Raw genomic sequence first — 6,000 nt, forward strand, 5'->3', positions numbered from 1 at the left:
TCACCATCCTATCTACAAACATATCAACGGTCTTTCTATATATTCACAAATCAAGTACAGAAAACTCCGTGACGTAGTATACGTGATTATCAAAAACAGTTCTGATCATAAATGCATCAGAGATTATGCCATCTGATTAAATTAAACATTAACACATCAAACGATGAGACGAAATTATCCCTAACCATAAAGTAAATGCCTCAATCTATACACCTATACGCAAAATATCCAGACCCCCATCTACGTTCTTACGTGATGCTCTTGAAAATCCAGTTTAACTTTCTTCAAAAATTCACTTTGCAACCAGAAAGATACACACGACAGTGTCCAACCCAACATAATTAAAATTTTTCGAGACTGAATGGGGGAAAGGAATTCCATAAACAATCAATGAGGCAGGTATCCAAGAACGTAAACAATGGCATGCAAATGCTGGATGGAACCTTTTTTGTGGAAACAACGATCTATTATATGATACGTTACCCTTTCATTCCATTTGTTTCGTCACAAATATAAATATGTATCCACAAGAACCTTATCATATATCATCTTAACAGAAGTGTTGCGTAAAAATCCCATCTTCTGACAGAGTAAGAAGGGAATATACTCTCATGGTGACTGTTGACAGACACGTAAAAGTTTCGTCCTCCTTCTGCCTACAAGGGAGTAAATTTAGCAAGCGGCCGAAAGAGGTAACAGACACACCGTCAATATTCTTAAAATAATGGACATATGTTTAGAAAATGAAACCTATCGAGATTATTTTTTTTCCTTTCTACTGACACTATGACGTAAACAGGAAATTCAATATTTGTTTTAACTCCCCAAATTCAAATAAAGCTGATGTCGCAGTGGCAATGATGCTAAACAGTCACATTCACTTCCGCAAACGTGAATGATGGATCATCATGGACAAAAACAAATTATCAGTACGTAAACCGGGTCAACTGCACTCAGCTATTTCCAACAACCTTAATATTCTGACTTAAAAACACGATACAAGTACGTACATCTGACTGTACCGCTTACCTGTAGGGTGATACAGTTAACAACACCAACTAGCAAACTATCGGACCAGAAACTAATGCAAAACGATACAATGACCGACAAATGTTGACCTGACCTGTCATGGGTAGTCATAACTTCCCCATTCTAATACCAACATTCTAACTACGATCACTTACGGATCACGAGAAGTGCAGCACCCGTGCGCCATCAAACACCTCCCCTGGCTCGTTTCCTCCGTTCGTCCTGTCACCGTAATCCTCTACTTCGGAGTTCGAATGAGATGTTCGTCCAGTAGCCATCACTTCACTACAAAGTTCCCGAAGGTCCACAGTCAAAAAGTGTTTCGTATTACGTTATTTCCATGGCAATTTTAGCGGATCACACACACACAAACATCAGTTGACCAGGACAACAACACGCGGAGTGGTGTTGCTCTGATTCAAAAGATTCATACAACCCCGTTCGAAGCATCGAGTTCTTAGCCGCGTCTCACACTGCTGACATTTCCGTTAGACTCGGTATTGACAAAAAAGCATTTTGTATGTATTTCGTATGTATGGACATCATCAGGTATCTGAAGAATGTTTTATGTAATACAAGGTAATGATATACGTGCCTCAGATTTATCATAAATCATAAATCTAATACTTTTAGACATGAGGCGGTTTGTGGGGGCCTGGGTAAAGCGTTCGACTGCTTCGAACACCATGGGGAGGGTGTGCCTTCGATTTGCGCAGGCGTGTTACCGCATATTGTGCCCTCCTTAGTCTACCTAATTCTACTTCACGTAAATGTAAACGAATATGTGGTTTATACGACCTGTGGTTGTGGTAGTCCACTGCATCGAGTGACAAGGGTATTAAAGCCATCCACATCGAGTTATAGACTCCAGTCGAACGATGATGCACACAATATTCAGATGCTGAGGACATACACACACACGCCTCCTTACTGTCTGCAAACCTCTGGGCTCGAAGACAGTATCAACCACTTACCGTACCAGTTCTATTTCAATGTATGAGAACTGTCAACAGTACATTGGCGTGTGAAATATACAGCAAATATGCAGCATAATTTTATTAATCATAGTATTACAATTTGAACACATTCAAAGACTACAAGGTAATAGTTTATGATACAGAATTAGGTACACTTAACAAGTGACATTTGGGTGATGTAGTTTCCACTTAGATTTAAGCATTCCACAATGTCAGCTACGATGTCATCAAAAACATTGTATCAAGAAGCAAGAAAACCTGTCAGAGAAAAAAGGTGGTATGACACTACTGTGAATACCCTACAGCTCCTTTGTCATTCCATATAACTTCTGTTTCTCCTTATTTCTAATTTACCAATTGGTTATGGTTCATCTTAGACAAAGATTTGAAAGATAACTTGCGTGTAGGTATAATTTGAAAACTTCGCTTCAAATAATTTGACCATTTTACGTGACAAAGCATCGCTGTCATTACGGCTCAATCTTCAAAGGTATGACACAGGCCTGTGACAATTCTGGGGTTCAGTCTACGAGGTTATATTCTACTGTAACATTTCTGCTATTTGACACAACTAATCAAATAACGTATTACATATCCAATCAGTTTTAAAAGTACAATTAAGCTATTCACGATTCCCAATGTAGCACAGATATGATACTCAAAAGACTGTAATACAGAATGCCACAACAAACATGGGAATGAAAATATGATAAGAAAACAAGACGCAGCCATTTTCAAGCCAGGAAGTTTATATATCACAACAGACCCATAGTTGTATACTATCAACAGGTACTGAACAGGCGCCTATTTACAATACGGTTCACTAACAGTATTCTGTCCAATCTCCTTTTTACTCAAGTGAAGGCTTTGCTTTGGGTTCAAATACGTCCAATAGGGTAAGCAGCACACAGTCTGGTGCTCCGGAAGCTGCACTGCTTCTCCCCAAATTACTCCCATTACTGACAGCTGTTTTGTGTTGAGGTTCGTTCCTCAGGCAGTTCCTTTGAACTCATTATATTGCCCAACACATTTTCAATGTGATCTCATATAATAACCCTTACTCAGCCAATTCAAACGGCCGTTGTGTTTGGAGCTCAGTGAACCAGCGTTGCATCGCTCGAGATGAACGAATGAGACATCGATACTTTCTGGGTACGGGTTGAAGCTCTCACTGAGGGACGCATTGTCTTTCTGAAGTGGTCTGAATGAAGCTTCGAACTAAGGCTCCGTTATTTCCCTGAAGTATATGACGTCACAATTCCGCACGTTTTCTCTGGAGACTGCGGTTTTTAGAAAATGTGGCATAGGTATAATTAATTTGATTTTCATTATTGCTATACATAAAAGTTCTACAAAGAATATATATCACTGTATTTCAGGAAGTGTAGTGAAAATTTCGCTAAGTATCGGTCATTTAAATGCAATTAGTCTGAACTGATTAACATCCACCAGATTGCCTCGTTCTTTAAATAATTTCTTTTAAGTGACCGAAATGGCATAAACTGGAATGAGACATTAGCTTGGTATCCTAGCATGCAAGAGTAATGGAAAAGATTAAGTGTAGGTACACCATCCAAAACAATAGATCATTTACTCGTCTAATTTTTCAGGTCAGAGAAATATATCCCACAAGTGTTCTCTGTTATTTTCAGTTGGACAATAATGAAATGTAATAACCTGTTTATTGACTCACGATATGGTGTTATCAACAAGTTTTGGTCTGTGTCTAGGATTAGGAGACTTCAGTGTACTGATGTGGAGTTGCTTTTACTCTGCATGGAGCGTCGTACGAGTGGTTTATGCCATAGATCACTGGGTTTGTGGTTCACCAGTTGTCTCCTTATCATTACATGTTGTGTGTGTGTGGTCGTTCGTAGCTGGACGGTTTCTCGTAAAGAAACACCTAAACAATGACAGAGATCAACTCTCTACCTCAAAACGCTCTTTTTACCCTGTACCAACCTTAAACCAGCAGATCAGCTCAGTGTTCCACTACACAGCATATAATCCGTACCTGTGATCGAGCATCGCACATCCTAAGTCCCTCTTGAGAGAGAGAGAGGTTGTTATCCTGTTATTTAAGACTCAGTAGTTGCTGTGCTGACAATCGTCTTGGTGTTGGTCTGTGGAACAATTTCAGGCAGCTTTGCCATGAATGCCACTGACGACAGTGTTGAGTGATCACATATATGTGCGTGTGTGTGTGTGTGTGTGTGTGTGGGTGTGCGTTGGCCTCCTGTGGTACACTTACAGTAGTGGTCTCCTAATATCATTCCAGTGAGTCTCCTTAGTAAGGGTTTGGTATTAGTAAGTGTTTAGTATTAGTAAATGTTTGGCTTAAGATTTTCCATCTTATCGTCCCTCTTTGAAAGTACAGTGATGCGATTTTTGCTCTTTGGTACAAACCTTTATTTCTTTTTTTTCTTTTTCTGTCTCATTTTTCAGGTGAGAAAATTTGTTGTGTCATGATCCCTGTACTGTACTGAAAGCTGGCCGTATGTCATTAAGGCGTCAAGATTTCTCTTTTTCCGAGTCTAATGACGGCCTGACATTCGTGTGTCTTCATGAGAGTGTGACACTCTCTCTCTCTCCAAGCCCTTTCATAGTCTGTGATGTGTGTTTTCCTAACGGTGGTATTTCCTTCCATAATCTCTTCACTGCTGGGCTACTGTGTGTCTTCATGGCTCTTGGCGTTTTCTTCCTTGCTGTGCCGATAACCTGACATGTGTACCTTTATGACGCTGGTGTTACCTTTTCTCTTAATCTACCGATAAAAACTTAATGAAAAAAATAAGATTTCACTTCTATTAGCTTGAACTTTGTGTCTTCCAGGTGTTGCTAATTCCTTCCTCACTACAATTACTGACTTAATCATATAGAACGCTGATTTGAGATCCTTATAGAACGCTGATTTGAGAGGCTATAGAACCCCCCTTTCGTACGAGTTTCAACTCATGATTCGCGGAATATCAACGTAAAAAGGGCTTCCCTTCCTTTGACCACTGTAGTCTCTTAACACCAGATCTCTATACCGTCTCTGCTATTGTCCTTCAGTGTCCTTAGCCTATCTTCCTCTTTGCTTCTATTCATTTCTTTTATGTCACCCTCACTAGCCTTCATTTTGAGATACACATATTTTTCACAGTTTATCCATTATCTCTCAAGCTCCATTCACTTTCCAACGCTGGGTTAAGACAACCCTTCTTCAGCTTTTCATTATATCCCGTTTTTCAACTTTTTCCAGTTTACTTTCATGAAATTTCAACTTTTTCCCCCCCGCCAGGACGAGAGTCCTTAAAAAAGGCATACACACGGAGAACTTCCTGCTCGAGAATTTTTACGAAGTAATAATTCAAAGTTAATTTCCGCCGCTGCTTGACATGCTTGATTCCACTTGGGAGGCGTGAATATACGAGGATAAGAATTCAGAATACGGTTTGTGAAAACGTGAGACGGAGGGAAACAAGCACCATTATTTCCAGGTTAACATACACCCGAAAAACGAGCTATGATATATAGTAAGATTCGGATTACTAAAATTATAGATTATATATATATATATATATATATATATATATATATATATATATATATATATATATATATATATATATATATATATATATATATATACACACGTTATCTTAAAATGATTGGATTAAGTAACCATATATGTTATCATCATCATAGTTCTGTACGCTGTTCTTATCATTATGACCGACGCATCTCACCTGCGTTTGTGGTCAACTCAATATTAGTTTCTGAGAGATGCTTAACATTATCAGGTTACTGAGGATCAGCAGGATTTAAGAACATGATGTCATTCATCTGCCAATGATCACACAATTCAACGTGATAAATTTCGCGAGGGAACTTTCAAAGTACCGTTGTGGACCAAGACTAGTTTTTATGGTAGATGATGTGGCTCTCTGGTCACAGGATGGAAAATAGACACTAGTCATGTCATAGATAAGGCTACCTAAACTTAGCAATT

General features: G+C 38.9%; 1 protein-coding gene across 1 annotated transcript in view; it reads right to left on the reverse strand.

The window, feature by feature from the left end:
• The window catches only part of LOC139753974 (ionotropic receptor 21a-like), a 289,988-nt gene extending 288,576 nt beyond the window's left edge, over positions 1–1,412 (reverse strand). The window contains exon 1 of the mRNA XM_071670934.1: positions 1,185–1,412. The gene's annotated coding sequence lies outside the window, so the exon portion shown is untranslated. The remainder of the gene's footprint in view (positions 1–1,184) is intronic.
• Positions 1,413–6,000: the final 4,588 nt, after the last annotated feature.

Source organism: Panulirus ornatus, chromosome 16 (assembly GCF_036320965.1).
Source record: "Panulirus ornatus isolate Po-2019 chromosome 16, ASM3632096v1, whole genome shotgun sequence".
Taxonomy (NCBI): domain Eukaryota; kingdom Metazoa; phylum Arthropoda; class Malacostraca; order Decapoda; family Palinuridae; genus Panulirus; species Panulirus ornatus.